Source organism: Vicia villosa, linkage group LG2, assembly GCF_029867415.1.
Source record: "Vicia villosa cultivar HV-30 ecotype Madison, WI linkage group LG2, Vvil1.0, whole genome shotgun sequence".
Taxonomy (NCBI): domain Eukaryota; kingdom Viridiplantae; phylum Streptophyta; class Magnoliopsida; order Fabales; family Fabaceae; genus Vicia; species Vicia villosa.
This window is the reverse complement of record NC_081181.1, coordinates 209,290,962-209,308,651: the sequence shown is the minus strand read 5'-3', so window position 1 is coordinate 209,308,651 and position 17,690 is coordinate 209,290,962.

Genomic DNA, 17,690 nt, shown 5'->3' with positions numbered 1-17,690 from the left:
TTGGTAGACACCGGATCTTCCTTGAATGTGATGCCAAAGACGACTCTTGCTCGCTTGTCTTACCAAGGAATGCCTATGAAATTCAGTGGTGTAGTAGTCAAAGCATTTGATGGATCGCGAAAATCTGTTATCGGCGAAGTCAACCTTCCCATGACAATTGGTCCACATACATTCCAAATCACTTTCCAAGTCATGGACATTCAAGCTGCTTATAGCTGTCTGTTAGGACGACCATGGATCCATGAAGCAGGGGCAGTAACTTCTACGCTCCACCAAAAGTTAAAATTTGTAACAAATGGAAAATTGGTAACAATAAGTGGGGAACAAGCCTTGATGGTGAGCCATTTATCCAATTTCTCTTTCATCAGTGCTGATGATGTGGAAGGAACTCCGTTCCAAGGTCTCTCTTTAGAAGACGAATCTTCCAAGAAGAAAGCATCGATCTCTTCTTACAAAGAGGCGGTAAAAGTAGTGAAAGATGGAACTACCACTGGCTGGGGGCAAGTTGTGATCCCTACCAAGAATGAAACTAGAGCAGGACTCGGATGTTCACCAACATTCTCAAACTGCACCAGGAAGGACGAAACCCTTCGACCGATCAAAGAAACATTTATTAGTGGAGGATTCCTTAACCCAATTCCTCAAGAGGTTAATGTCCTTATCGAAGAATGTATCGAAGAAGGTCTACCTGATACTGAAGAAGAATGGAAATGTTATCTCAATGACTCGGGATATATATCTCAGGAAGAACCATATCCTCCGTCAGAGAAAACCAAAGGCAAAGAAATTGAGCCTGTTCCTGCAGAAATCTGGGACACCTTGGGACAACCAAGTGGAAAATATGATTATATGGTGAAATATACTGCACCTGAAAGTTACAAGATTGCGATTGAGGATATTCAACCAACCGGATGGGGAGATTCCTTTGAATATAACAGTCAACCAGAAGAGGCTTATCAGCCCTGCCAATTTTCTCAGCAGCCTGAAATTACTGAAGATTTCGGGTTCAATGCATCTGCCAAGGTTTATAATCCTGAAGATGGTTATTATCACATAAATGCCATTTTTGAAGATGAAGGGGAAGATGGTCCCGCAACTGACTCGGAAAGTGTCGCTGACAATGAGTCTCTTCATCCTGAAGACTGGGAAATACATCCTGAAAATTCTGAAGATTGTGACTCATCTTATGCTCTTCAAGAAGTAGAAGAAGACCGTTTCAACTCTACAAAGAACAAGGTTGACAAACCAGGACCTTCAAATCCTGCTCGACCAGCGGTCAATGCTGGAGATAACTCTGAGGAGAATTTTCCTGAATACATAATACACAGAGGAGTTCGTTGCTACTGGAAAGCTGTCGACGTTCCGAATGTTGTTCGCCGCTCAAAGTAATCACCTCGCTGTTATTTTGACCTCCTGCCTTGCCCAAAGCAGAGAGATGTTTTATAGGGCTTTGCTTTTAAATGTTCCGCCCAAATAACTTTGTGTATAGGGCTTTGTTTTAAAAGTTTCCCTCTTTGTCCTGCCCAAGGCAAATGAGTTTGTGTTTAGGGCTTTGTTTCAAAAATGAATCATAAATAAAGTGTCATTTTGAATTCCCTACATTATATGTTTTATTTTTTGCTTTTTTCTGGAAATGGTAATCCTAAAAAACCAAAATAAAAAAAAAAACTTTTCAAAAAAAATCTGCATACACTCTTGCATTCATAAAATTTTCTGAAATAAATATAAATCACATGTGCAGATTTACTATTGATAAACCCATTGAATGCAATAACCCTATGCCCTCTCCCAACTTTGAGTTTCCTGTGTTCGAAGCCGAAGAAGAGGAAGAAAAGGAGATCCCGGACGAGATCTCTCGATTACTTAAGCACGAGGAAAGAGCCATTCTGCCTCACAAAGAGCCTTTAGAAAAGATCAACTTGGGTTCTGGAGAAGACAAAAGAGAAGTGACCATTGGATCGCTGCTTGATGCTGATATCAAGAGTAAGTTGACAGACCTTCTCAAAGAATATGTTGACGTGTTTGCCTGGTCCTACCAAGACATGCCTGGGTTGGATACCAATATTGTTCAGCATTACTTGCCATTGAAGCCAGAATGTCCGCCAGTTAAGCAGAAATTGCGAAGGACTCACCCTGATATGGCTAACAAGATCAAAGTGGAAGTTCAAAAGCAACTCGACGCAGGTTTTCTTGTCACTTCTGAGTATCCTCAATGGTTGGCCAACATAGTGCCAGTTCCGAAAAAAAGATGGCAAAGTCCGAATGTGTGTTGACTACCGTGACTTGAACAAGGCCAGTCCAAAAGATGACTTTCCATTACCACATATCGACATGCTGGTCGATAACACCGCTAAGTTCAACGTCTTTTCCTTCATGGACGGGTTCTCTGGTTATAATCAGATTAAGATGGCTCCCGAAGACATGGAGAAGACATCTTTCATCACCCCGTGGGGTACCTTTTGCTACAAAGTAATGCCGTTTGGATTAAAGAATGCAGGCGCAACTTACCAAAGGGCAATGACTACTCTCTTTCATGACATGATGCATAAAGAAATAGAAGTTTATGTGGACGACATGATAGCCAAGTCCAGCACAGAAGAAGAACATATTGAATACCTTTTGAAGTTGTTTCAACGACTAAGGAAATATCAGCTTCGCTTGAATCCTAACAAATGTACTTTTGGGGTTAGATCTGGAAAACTCTTGGGTTTCATTGTCAGCCAAAGAGGTATTGAAGTAGATCCCGACAAAGTCAAAGCTATTCAAGAGATGCCTGCACCAAAGACTGAAAAACAAGTAAGAGGATTTCTCGGACGATTGAACTATATCTCCAGATTTATCTCTCAAATGACTGCCACATGTGGGCCAATTTTCAAGCTTCTCCGCAAAGATCAAGGGGTTGTATGGACTGAAGATTGCCAGAAAGCGTTCGACAGTATCAAAGAGTACCTGTTAGAACCACCAATATTGATTCCTCCAGTTGAAGGAAGACCATTAATCATGTACCTTACCGTGTTAGAAGAATCCATGGGTTGTATGCTTGGACAGCAAGATGAAACCGGTAAGAAGGAGCATGCCATCTATTACTTGAGTAAGAAATTCACAGACTGTGAGTCTCGTTACTCCATGCTCGAAAAAACATGTTGTGCTTTGGCTTGGGCTTCAAAACGTCTCCGCCAATACATGATCAACAATACTACTTGGTTAATCTCCAAAATGGATCCGATCAAGTATGTCTTTGAAAAGCCTGCCTTAACAGGAAGGATTGCCCGATGGCAAATGCTGTTATCCGAATATGACATTGAATACCGTGCTCAAAAAGCGGTCAAAGGAAGCATTCTCGCCGATCATTTGGCGCATCAACCAATTAATGAATATCAATCTCTCAAGTTTGACTTTCCTGATGAAGATGTCTTGTACTTGAAAATGAAAGATTGTGAAGAACCGTTACCTGAAGAAGGTCCTGAGCCTGGATCAAGATGGGGCCTAATTTTCGATGGAGCAGTAAACGCTTTTGGCAATGGAATTGGGGCAATCATTATCACTCCCAAGGGTACTCATATCCCATTCTCCGCCAGACTGCTATTTGATTGTACCAACAACATCGCAGAATACGAAGCTTGTATCATGGGTCTCGAAGAAGCCATTGATTTAAGGATCAAGATCCTAGACATATATGGAGATTCCGCTCTCGTGATCAACCAAATCAAAGACAAATGGGAAACTTACCACCCTGGCTTGATTCCTTACAGAGATTATGCAAGACGTCTGTTGACTTTCTTCAACAAGGTTGAATTGCATCATATACCTCGAGATCAGAATCGAATGGCAGACGCCTTGGCTACTCTATCTTCCATGTTCAAAGTCAGTCACTGGAATGATATGCCTACAGTCAGAATCACGCGCCTTGAAAGGCCTGCCTATGTGTTTGCAACTGAAGCAGTCATCGATGATAAACCGTGGTTCCACGACATCAAACGCTTCCTTCAAACTCAAGAGTACCCGCTTGGGGCATCAAACAAAGATAAGAAAACTCTAAGGAGACTCTCTGGCAGTTTCTTCCTGAACGGAGATGTGCTATACAAAAGAAACTTCGACATGGTTTTGCTCAGATGCGTGGATAGATACGAAGCAGACATGTTAATGCATGAAGTGCATGAAGGGTCCTTTGGAACTCATTCAAACGGGCATGCGATGTCCAAAAAGATCTTAAGAGCGGGTTACTATTGGTTGACAATGGAATCTGATTGTTACAAACACGTGAAGAGATGTCACAAGTGCCAGATCTACGCAGATAAGATCCATGTGCCACCAACTCTACTCAACGTTCTCTCATCTCCATGGCCTTTCTCCATGTGGGGCATCGATATGATTGGAATGATCGAACCAAAAGCTTCAAACGGTCATCGTTTCATCTTGGTAGCCATTGATTACTTCACCAAATGGGTCGAAGCAGCATCTTATGCCAATGTTACAAGACAAGTGGTTGTGAGGTTTATCAAGAATAACATCATTTGCCGATATGGTATTCCCAGCAAGATCATTACTGACAATGGTTCAAACTTGAACAATAAAATGATGAAAGAACTGTGTGAGGAATTCAAGATTGAGCATCATAACTCTTCTCCTTACAGACCAAAAATGAACGGCGCCGTCGAAGCTGCCAACAAGAACATTAAGAAGATTGTCCAGAAAATGGTCGTCACTTACAAAGACTGGCATGAAATGCTGCCATTTGCTTTACATGGATACCGTACTTCAGTGCGTACTTCAACAGGGGCAACTCCCTTTTCTCTAGTATACGGCATGGAAGCTGTACTCCCCGTAGAAGTTGAAATCCCATCAATGAGAGTCCTCATGGAGACTAAGTTATCAGAGGCTGAATGGTGTCAAAACAGATACGATCAGTTGAACTTAATCGAAGAAAAACGTATGACTGCTCTATGTCATGGACAGTTATACCAAGCAAGGATGAAACAAGCCTTCAACAAAAAGGTTCGACCTCGTGAATTTCAAGAAGGCGACCTCGTGCTTAAAAAGATCTTGTCTTTTCAACCAGATTCTAGGGGCAAATGGTCTCCTAATTACGAAGGCCCGTATGTTGTCAAAAGAACATTTTCTGGCGGCGCCATGATTCTTGCAACCATGGATGGTGATGAACTCCCATATCCTGTGAATGCTGATGCAGTCAAGAAATACTTTGTCTAAAAAATACAAAAGAACAGCTCGGTAAGTCGAAAACCCGCAAAGGGCGACTTAGGCAAAAATGAGCGTCTCGGTGGATTGAAAACCTGAAAGGGCGGTCCAGGCAAAAATAAGAGACAATAAACAGAAAAAATTCATCCTGGTAGATTGAAAACCTGAAAGGGCAATCTAGGCAAAAATTAGGGATTAATGACAAAGTAACTGCATCAGTCCGTACTTCGTCACCTGAGGAGTCTTCTTCATCAAAGGATCTTCGATCAAATCATCGCCAATCTGAAGCGACAAGCACAGTTGGAACTCAAAGTTGTTAGGGGAAATAGTGGTTATTGCTTTCAATGTAGCCTTTTCCGCATAATTACCATTTCCAACTTTTGTAAATACTCTATGGAATCACGCCTTTAGCTGATTACCATCCTATTAAATAAATTTGAGCCTTGTGCCCACTTGTTTGCAATCTCTAATTTCTTTTAGCTTGCAAAATGACACTTTAATTGTGTTATTCACTTTTGAAAAAAAAAGGAAAAAAAAGTTTTAAATGAATTTACTTTTCTTTTTCAAAATAAAAGCGAAATTTTCCTTTGAGTTGTGAACAACGGAAGGAACATCAGCAGTCGTCTCCATAGGATGAACAAAAGGATTCTCCCTGAAAAATTGTTGAGACAACGGTATTCTTGTCCCAGAAAAGAATTCTTGAAGCAATTATCCCTCGAGGTAAAGAAGCTCTTCTATCCCCAGTGAAGAAGCTCTTTTATCCCCAGTGATGAAGATTTTCTATCTCCAGTGAAAAGGTTCTTTCATCTCAACAAGAAAAGATGCTTATCTTCCCCAGAGAAGTTTAAAGCACGCAACACCATTCATCACCTGTGTTATCTACACCGTGATTGAAGAACATTTGCCAAGTATCTGGTTGTATTGCGACGTCGGTCCCTCTCCAGTATATACTTCTTTGTCTGTCAGTATTGTCAGTATGCATATTCATGACATTCATCATTCATACATATTTGCATCATTTATGCATTCTTGCATTTTTCAGTGTTTTCTTCGAAATTACTTGTTCAGGATATATCTGTCCCAAGAAAAAAAAAAGAAGAGAAGAAAAAGAAAAAAAAGAAGAAAAAGAAAAAAAAAAAGAAGAAAGAAAAGAAAAAAAAAAAAAGAAACAAGTATGGGCGTGTCATCTCTCCAGTAGGTTGTCACCCATAAGCAGAAATAACATTTTCTTTCTCCAGTTCCCCACTGAGATCATTCCTCGTGGAAGAAGGTTTCTTTAGTTTTTCCTCTCAAAACAAAGGAGAAAATCCCCATTTGAGTTCATTCCTCATGGGTACAAAGTCTTGTTTGACTGTTTCTTTCCAATTCATTCATGGTTAGAACCTTGTCTTTACCAGAGATTCAAATTCCGATTCCTCAAATAGAGTCGTGAAAAAACAGACAATAAGCAATAGCCTCATCATCCGAGCAGCTTATGTCTCTTCCAAAAGACTTTTCCTCTCTAGGAAATCAATCATGAAGACCATTTGACAAATCAGGGCCTTATTACTGTTCACAAGGCTGAATATCCAGTAATTTCCCTAACAAAGTCTCCAGAATCATTTTATCACTCGGCTGATAATTGATCATGTCTTCAAAACCACTATCACGAGGCTGGTAGTCGGTAACCTTTTGTTCTGGTTATATTATTCAACAGGTCTATCACAAGGCTGATAGTCGGTAATATTAACCGAACCTTTGAAACTCTTTTTACCTTGTCAAGTCTATCACAATGCTGGTAGTCGGTAATACAGTTTCATACCTTTCACCTTCGCATTATTAAACAAGTCTATCCCTCTGTTGATAGTTGATAATGTCGATAGGTAAGCTTTTCTTACAAAGCTATCATTCCCAGGCGAAGCATACACTTGCTTTCCCGAAAAATGGATTCTCTTCCTAAAACGGATTGAGACATCCTTCCCGATCTCTTGTCCCCAGTGGAGTCAGTTTTGATATCCCTCGGTAAAGATATCCTTGCATCATTCGCAATTTTGGTATCTTAGGTCCAAAATTTGCGTCTTCTGATATTTAAGTCTCTTCCACTCTATCAAAATGAAGATTTTCAATCTTCATGTCTCAGGTTGAAGAAACTTAAATAGGGGCATCTGTCATACCCCAATTTTTGACCTAAGATACCACCTCATATCATAGCATATGCATCATTTGCATCTCTAACAAAATTGCATAGCTTGTGTTTGCTACTTGTGACTCAGCAGGATTTAATCAGGAAATCACTCATCAGTACAAGTAACAATCAATTAGGGTTTTGTTCTCCCTTCATCTCAAATGAATCATCTTCATAACCAATCAACATTTGGTCCTCAGAGATTCATTTCAACAAACTCAACAGCTTTGAATCGACTGAATTAGGGTTTTGACTGAAGATAGCACACCCCTGACTTTTGCTCAGGATTTGACCTAATGACTTGGGACATGACCTCAAGACCCCAAGTACATCACTTTGACCTAATCCATTGGCTCAAGACATCTCCTACACAAAGATTGATCAGACAAATCCTCAGATCAGGGTTTTGAACTATCAGGGACTGAAATCAGGGATCACATTTGGGAAACCCTAAAAATCCCCAGGAAGTCAATCAAAGGTTTCAATCATCCTCAAATAATCCCTATGACAATATCCAATGGAAATTGCATCTCAATTCAAGACCTACAGTCATCAATCTCGTCAGGTCGACAATTAGGGTTTTTGACCTAATTCACTAAACAACTGACTCTTTAATCAGGACATGGTGCCACAACTCAAAACATGGCTCAATATCCTCTAATGCTTCAATGTGATCCATTCATACCATTCATATGGTGAGGATAGCATGTTTCATTTGAAATCTCCAGAAACGCGATTCGTCTGAAAAAGTCAACTGTACAAGATCACCATTGACTTTTGGGGAATTTTGGTCAACCATGACTTTTGAAGTTGAAAATCATCAATATATGAAGTATGAAGTCATTTGATCAAGAAAAATCAAGAAAATCAATCAAGAATCAAAAAGTCAAAAGTTTGACTTTCATACTTAGAAAATTTTTCTAAGTGTTTTTCATGGTTTTTTCCAAACTTTGGAGGGGAATAACTCAAAATTTCACCTACAAACTGAAAAAAACTTCCAACATGAAAGTTGTAGATTTTGATCCAATAAACAACTTTGACACATATAATTTTTTTCCATAAGATCAACCATTTAAGAGATATGGAGCTTCAAAGTTGGTACTTTTTGAAAACTTCACTTAAAACTTCATTTTTCTCAAAGTTCATGGATCTTTTTCACCCATTTCCTTAAAGGTCTTGAAGAAACTTTCAACTAGGGTTTTGAAGTATGCAACATGAGCTTTCCAAAATGTCCAAGAGCATGAAAAAATATGGAGTGTAGCTATGGTTTTGAATTATGCATTTAGTGATCATTTTCACTTGAATTTTCACCATTTTTCACTAAGTTTCAAGACTACATGACCTATAATCCAAGCAATGATGCAAAGAGGCAATAATTGAAGATATTTTCTCTGATTTGAGATCAGAATGGAAGAGGATAAGAAGCTTGAGTTTTAACCATGGTTTGGTCACTTTAACCATTTTGCATTAAATGTAAAAGATTCCTTTTTATCTCTTAAGCCAAATCATCAAACTTTGATCAAGTTGCAAAGCTCTGAGTTCAGACTCTTTGGCCTATAAATAGAGGTCCAAACTCCATACAAAAACACACCAAAGTCTCACAAATTATAGGCTTTCTCTTTCTTTCTTAGAATGCAAGTTTCTTAAGTTTCTAAGAGGTACAAAACTCAACCTTCAAACCCTTGAAGTTATGGCCAAAGTGATGGTTCTAGCAACTCATAAACATCATATGGGATGTGTTTGAACCACTCACACACCCCAAATCACCCCAAAACTCAGAATCATCATCTCACCTCCATATGAACATGAAATGAACCTTATCATGCCAAAATCCATTCTAGCTCATCTCTGTCCAAACTATCACTTCTAACACCATCCATGTACCATATATGAACTATCCCAATCATCATCACCAACCTGAAACATCAAAATCATAGAGCTCGATTCACACTTAGGCTTAACTGCAGATCGGGTACCTCCAACTACTCCAGGTGTTTTCAACTCACTCCAAGCATCCAGACACCTTCCATAAGGTTCATTGAAGCTGTCCAGATCGAGCAACAACATCTGTAACACCTCCTTCGCAAAATTCAATCTCCAGCTTGGCCGTTTTTGAGGTAAGTGCTCATGAACTTCAAACTCTATGAATCATGCATCATAAATGAAATATGAACATACCATCTTGTTTCTGCACCTATGAGGATCATTAACCCTCAATCAATTGCTATTTATCTTGCACATACACGATTTCATGATCAATCTCAGAATTAGGGTTCTTCGTGTTCATCACAAAATTGATCACCTTAGAGCAAAAATAAATGAAATTAAAGACCACCATCATGATCCTTGTGAAAAAACGAGTGAGTTAGACCCTTCACTTGATCAATTTGGTTCAGTTTTCAGAATTTTCAAAATCAAATGGGGATAGTGTTCTTGGCGCCATTTTTTTGTTCAGAAATTCAAATACTTGTTTTTAAATATAATCAAATGAACGTGTATCATTAACAAGCTGCGCGCGCAGCTCAGTTGGTTGTTGTTTTGGCTGATGAGCATAAGGTCACGGGTTCAACACCCTTAGGGACCAAAACATTTTTTTTAACACTATTTTTCTTTCATTTTTTTAACAAACTTCATTAATTAATTTAGCTAATCAAATTAACTCATTTTTTATTCATTTTTTGCACACTTCTCATTTAATATACATATTTCATGAATACCAAAAAAAATCATCAAAAAAGATTTATTTAATACATTTTTAAATAGGTTTAAAATGACATGTTTTAAGTGTTTTTTAGTACTTTAAAATATTATTTTTCATTTGATTTTCAAACTTAATCACTTGTAAATATTTTTTGAAGTAAACCCTAATCATCTAAATGTTAATTAAGGATAATCTTTTGTTTATCTTGATTAAATTGATTTCTTTCAAAATTCAAACCATTTTAAAACGAGCAATCGTTCTTTTCAAAACAATAAACCATTTCTTTTTGAAACTATTGATTAAATCTTTTTTTAATTGATCAATTGATTTTCAAAACGATGTGGGGCCTCTCGAATATTAGAGAGTATAAGTCCCTTTCGTTTTTCTTTGTACAGTTTTTAACAGAAAACTTTTTCCAAATTGCTTCCAAACAGTTCTTTCAAAAATCATTCAAATCATTTTCAAAACCATCCACCCTGTTTTATGAAAATAAAACAGGGGCCTCTCGAATATTAGAGAGTATAAGACCCACTCTTTTTTTTCTTTCATACAGTTTTTCTTTGTACAGAAAACTCTTTCAAAACAAACTTTCAAACCGTTTTTCAAACGACGCGTCTGTTAACAAAACAATTTCAAAGCTTTTCAAATATACCATGGGCCTCCATGTAGGTATAAGTCCCAAGCCCTTTTGTACATACCCATTCCAGTACATGAAATTAGGTATTTCATTGTACGCCTTTTGTATATATCTCAATCAATCTGTTTTTTAACTTTGAATAACAAACCAAAAATGAAGGTTTCTTTAAATCTTCCCAAAAATACCATGGGCCTCCATGTAGGTATAAGTCCCAAGCCCTTTGTAAATACCTGTTTACATAGCTTTGAATAAACTCAAATGGACCTCTCCCCGAGTGTGAGTCCCGAGCCCTGTGTATACAAATGGATCATGCTTACAGGTATATTTCCTTCATAAACTCCATTATATACACACACTTTGTTATATATAACTGTTCATATTTGTTCATGTACTTGTTCATGTTTGTTCGTACTTGTTCATACTTGTGATTGTGTTATATATACTTGTTCAACTTAGTACCACACTAGGTTCCCCATAGCCTCCTATTGGGCTTCGTACAAAGAATCTCCACTAGTTTAGGTTAGGACATAGAGTATGGTTTCCCGGTGAAATCGCTCTAAGAGCTCAAACCAACTATACCATGCCTCCCCTTGGGCTTTGTACAAACGAGTGACCCTCCCATAGCCTCCTCTTGGGCTTACAATGCAAGGACCCTGGATTGTCCCTCCCATAGCCTCCTCTTGGGCTTACAATGCAAGGACCCTCGGATAGCCTCCTCTTGGGCTTCGTACAAGGACCCACGGGCTTCTTATAAGCATCCCAAATATCCAAATCAAATACCCTAGGAGATTAGACATTTTTCATCTCTATGCTAGGAGTATCTCTTCTATATCATCACAAACAATCAATCAAAATCAAACTTTTTTGCCACAAGGCTGGCTAATCAATCAAACTGTTTTACCACCGTACTGGATGATTAATCAAAGTTTTTGTCACAAGGCTGACTTCATTGAAACTTTTGCCACGAGGCTGGCTGATTAATCAAAGTTTTTGTCACAAGGCTGACTTCATTGAAACTTTTGCCACAAGGCTGGTTAAACAACAAAAAACATCTTTATCATTCTAAGCACCCTAAGTGGCATGGCCCCGGGCTTGTAATGAAAAGATTTTCAAACAAAAACAAACAGATGTATGTGATGATATAGATTAGATACATCTAGCATTTAGACGACATTTGTCTATTTTCCTTTGCTTCCACTAGCATAAGTGGGAACTACGATTGCTCTGACTTTCTCAACATCCCTTTGAGAATACGTAGGCACAAGGTCGATCCTTGGCGAGCAAAACAAAACAAAAAAAACCATTCAAACCTTAGCACCCGTAGACCCCGAGCTACAGATGCTCTGATTCCCTTTAAGGGATATGTATGCAGAGGATCGCGATGATCTTTGCGAGCATAATCAAACAAACACCTTAGGTCCCACCTATTTCACAAGAACCTCTCAATAACATGGAATGAAAAACAAAGCAAAGAAACCTATAGAGTACTATAGATACGTTGGGTGCTAATACCTTCCCTTCGTATAACCAACCCTCTTACCCAAGATCTCTCCCCCCACTTTTAGGTTATTGCAGCTTTTTTCCTTTTCCTCCTTTGGAAATAATAAAAAGTTTGGTCCGTACAAAAGAAAAATCATTTTTTTTGAGCACTCGAGCCCAAAGAAGGCATCAGGTGTCTCATCCCACAAAAAAAGAGGAACAAAACGATTTTTCGCCCGCGACAGCTATGCACCAAACTGTTTGACTCTGATGATATTCAAACGTTGTATTCACAAACATCAGATCAGAAGAAAGTACAAGTGGCAAGCTACGCTGACTGACAAAAGGAACGTTAAAAGCTATTCTAGGCTACGTCAGTAGACACAGCGTGAACAAGGCTCGAGGTAGTTGACAAAAGCGTATAACATTAAATGCGATGCTGTACGGAACACGCAAAGCATTAAATGCACTCAACGGTCATCTTCTCCAACGCCTATAAATATGAAGTTCTGATGAGAAGCAAGGTTAACGATTCTGCACCAAAACAACTCATATTAAACTTGCTCAAACGCTGTTCAAATCAAAACTCAGAATCTTCATCTTCATCAAAGCTCACTACATTGCTGTTGTAATATATTAGTGAGATTAAGCTTAAACGATTAAGAGAAATATCACAGTTGTGATTATCGCTTTTAAGAAGCATTTGTAATACTCTTAGAATTACATTAAGTTGTAAGGAACTAGAGTGATCGTGTGGATCAGAATACTCTAGGAAGTCTTAGAGGTTATCTAAGCAGGTTGTAACTAGAGTGATCGTGTGGATCAGTAGACTCTAGAAAAGTCTTAGAGGGTATCTAAGCAGTTGTTCCTGGAGTGATCAGTGTGTGATCAGAAGACTCTGGAAGACTTAGTTGCTGACTAAGTGGAGAACCATTGTAATCCGTGCGATTAGTGGATTAAATCCTCAGTTGAGGTAAATCATCTCTGCGGGGGTGGACTGGAGTAGTTTAGTTAACAACGAACCAGGATAAAAATAACTGTGCAATTTATTTTTATCTGTCAAGTTTTTAAAGCTACACTTATTCAAACCCCCCCCCTTTCTAAGTGTTTTTCTATCCTTCAATGAATGTGACAAACATGTTCATTTTTGCGTTAAGTGCGAAAGTGTATTACTCAATTTCACATTTTAAGTCTGCTCAATCAATGTGGAGTGCTCTTCAAGTACTCTATGAGGGTACTGAATATGTTAAGAAATGTAAGATTACCAAATTGACAGAGGAATACAAACTATTTAGTATGGAACCTGATGAAATTATGAAATCCATGCTGGTGCATTTTATTCACTTAATCAACAAGCTAGATAATTTGGGTAAGTATTTATCTAACTAGGATTGTGCTAACAAAATTTTGAGATCAATGTGTAGTGAATGATAACCTAATGTAACCGCCATTAATTAATCACCTGATTTAAAAACTTTTTATGTTTCTACATTGTTTGGAAAACTTACTAAGCATGAAAATAAATTGAAAAGACTCGCAACAAGTGAAGTCAATGCTAAAAATAAATAGAAAGTAAAAGATGAGAAATAAGACATCTTCTTGAAAACCTCCTCTTCCAAGGATATAATAGTAGAGTAAGATGATGACAATACAAACAAAGACTATTTTAAAGAGGAAGAAATGGGTTTATTCGTCAAACTTTACAGTAGATATACAAAGAAACATCGTCACAAACATTCGAACAAAAATGTGATTAACTTTAGAAAATCTCCTCCATATAAGAAAAAAGAAAAGAAAAAGGAAGATAGTCTGGTGACTTGTTATGAATGTGGAAAATTTGGTCATTAGCGTATTGCTTGTTCAAGCCTAAGCAAGCATAATAACAAGCAAGAGTCCTCCAACATGAAGGGTAATCATACAAAATGTTATAGAGCTTATATCAATTGGGAAGACGAAGAAAGAGATTCTTTTACTTTTAGTTCAAATTCATACAATAATGAATTGGACCATTTGTGCTTAATGGCGCACAAAAAGGGAAAAAGGCTTAGAGGTGAATGACTCTTATTCTGATTTTAGATCGTCTTATAATCAATTGTCAAAATCATTTATAGAAATGCATTTTAATGCTCTAGGTTCATTTAAGAAAAATTCTCTTCAAAAAAATGATTTCAAAACTTGAGAGAGAAGTTTCAAAAAGAGTTGAATCTATTTGTAGATCCTTCTTATGGATAGGTACATATACAATTACAAGGAAATGCCTCGTGGCTTGGAAAAAGGTTTGATTACCTAAGAACAAAGGGGGTCTTAATATAATATCGTTGGATGCTTGGTAAAGTTGACAACCTCTGGATCAGTTGGATACAAAACTATTATTCCAAAAAACAGGATATTTTGAGTATCTCTGCCAAGAATTCTAACTCATGGATCATGAATAGAATTCTAAAAGTGAGAGACGGGGTAAGAAACCTACAGGAATGAAGCAAGATATGTAGCAGTGAGAAATTTCATACCAAAAACATATACCTTGCTCTTATTGATGATAGTCAGATTGTTCCTTGGAGAAAGGTGATGTATGGCAATATGGCTAGGCCTAAAGTCATTCACGCCTTTTGGATGGCTCGTCGCTCAAACTTGGCAACAAAGTAAAGATTGATGAGATTTGGAATGATTAACAACGATGGGTGTTGCTTTTGCAAAGAGATAGAAACTCAAGATCATTTACTTTTTAACTGCCAGGGTACTAATCAGATCTTGAAAAAAATTCTGTCTTGGATTGGTATCAACCATAACCCGAAAAGTTGGAAAGATGAAATTCATTGGGTAATTAGTATGTGCAACAAAAAAGGTTGGAAAATGAAAGTGCTTCAGTGTGTAACACCCCAAATCTACCCGGTAATTATAATAAAAATCAGAGTATAAATTTCAAAAAAAATCATTTGAGGTATCACATATTCGTCATCTTAAAAACATTTACGGCTTACTTGCCTTCATATAGATACATGGCACAGGAATTTAAAACGAAAAATCAAATCATTACTAAAAACCACTTTGTTTAAATTCAATAATTAACTCGCAGTGGAATCAACAAACTTCATAAATATTCAAATCAAGTCGTAGCATCATTGCACGGTAACTTTAAGTTACAATTTAAACCAAAACCATATAAAATCCAGCAAAAGAAATAACAATTAAAACAATCATTTTATACCCCGAGTGCTACGTATCAGAGCAAGACACCAACTCGACTAACAACAACTAAAGACTTCATAAAATCACTTCAAACTTCCACCGCTATCTTAAGTACCTGTCTGTTTTCCATGGTAGGGGAAACATCAGCAGAAGGGGTGAGATATCGAAAAATATAAACAAAAGTATGATAATTAACATATTAGATTAGATTGTACAATTATCACTACTTTTAAACAACAGTTATAATAACAACTAGCAACAATTTGTAACAACAATTATAACAACCATCGGCAACAACAATGATCACAATAATTACAATAATTATTCCGCAACTCAAACCAACACAACTTATATCAACAACAACTCATAACAACATTAACTTCACAACGACTCAAAATGCGACACAACTATGCACGTGTATGTGGTACCTAGGGCTTCAGCCCCCATCGCCAATTGTCAGTTAAACAGAGACATCAAGGCATAAACCTTCGTCACTAATTTGTCAATCCAGGCCATCGCCAAAGATGCATATGTATATGAATTCAACAAACACATACAACAACAATATCATCGTTGCAAAAGGCATAAGCCTATATCGTCGCTATACCAATAAATAGAGGTATACATCGTCACTGAAACATCCTGCAACTTCGCATAAAACAACAATAATATACACATCGCTGAGAAATCACAAGGAAAATAACAACACATCATACTCCTCATAATTCATAAAACAAGCCAATCACGATCGCTTACTAACATATACGAATTACCTCTACAATTTTCAATTAATTCCAGATAACTAAATTTACCGCTAAATCTACTAATTCGGTACTGTATTTATTTTATTCTACCATTACTACTAGATACTTTTCTGTTCCTGTTAAAATTGTTCTACTCTGCTACTGCTACAGAATTAGCCTTCAAATACTGTTTCTGATATAACATGATACTGCTATAATACTGCTATTATAATGCTATCTATTATTTGTTATCAATTTCACTAAGCTATTATACTTCTAATATATATATATATATATATATATATATATATATATATATATATATATATATATATATATATATATATATATATATATATATATATATATATATATATATATATATATATTAAAACTAAGCATTTAATATCATGTAAGGTATGTATTATACACTAGGTAACATTAAACACAAAAACAACACGTACATGATGCAACTCGGTCCCACCACCAAAGCTAACCCCTCTTTGATAATGTGACGGACGTCACACATGGAGGTGCCGACCGGACCTCTCTTGTCTCTCCCATGGAGGCGCCTGCCTCCTAAAGGCAAGGGGTCCTACCTTTCTTTGGTGGCCCCCGTCTCCAAGTCCATTCATCTTCCTCTCTACTTCTCACTTTCGTCGTTCTCATTCGTTTTTACCGTCTTAATTTCATCCAACAAAATTCTATCTCCCAAAATTCGATTAAAACAACAACTTAACCCAAATACTCATTTTCCATAACAATCCAATCGATCAACGAAATTCATAAAACATTCAATTTTTCATAAATCCAAACAATACAGTAACAACACACAATTCATGGTATTAATTTATACAATCTCAATCCTACATACTAATCATCATATTCTCGGTTATATAATTCGAACCCCACCCTTACCTTGGATTGAAGATCGCCTCTAACATCCGATTGAGTGCAAGCCTTTGCCTTCTCCCAGCAAATCTTCGATCGATTCCTCTTCTGCCAAAACCTCGTTCCTCTTTGTCGGCAACTTCGTTTCACGATCTATTCTCCCAAAAGCCAAAACCTTATTTTTCATAGAAACCTAATTCCATATATTCTCCTTATAATCCAATAAATCAAATAATAATAATAATATAGTTACTATTATTTCTTAATGGGCCTACTAATCGTACACCTCAACATTGCTATACACACCACAACTAAACCAATTTAAATAATAATATTATTACTAATATTATTTTCTTCAACTAAAAATCCAACTTTAATAATTCTCCGATTTACCGAGTAAATAATCCAATTCCTCGTCTTATAATATCACTAATAAATCCAACTTCGATCGAATTTCCATATTAAATCCTTGAATAATTTATTTAAATAATTAAATAAATTTCCGGATGTTACACAGTGTGCTTTTACCAAAGCTACTCATGAATGCTAGTTATATCGAACTCAAATTTGTTTTGGGAACAAGATCAATCACCAAGAGATTGTGTCAAAAATCTTGGATGCTGTTGTATTCAAGTGTTGGGAGAAACCCAAGCTTAGAGAGCATATAAGAAAATTACTTATGCCTTGAGG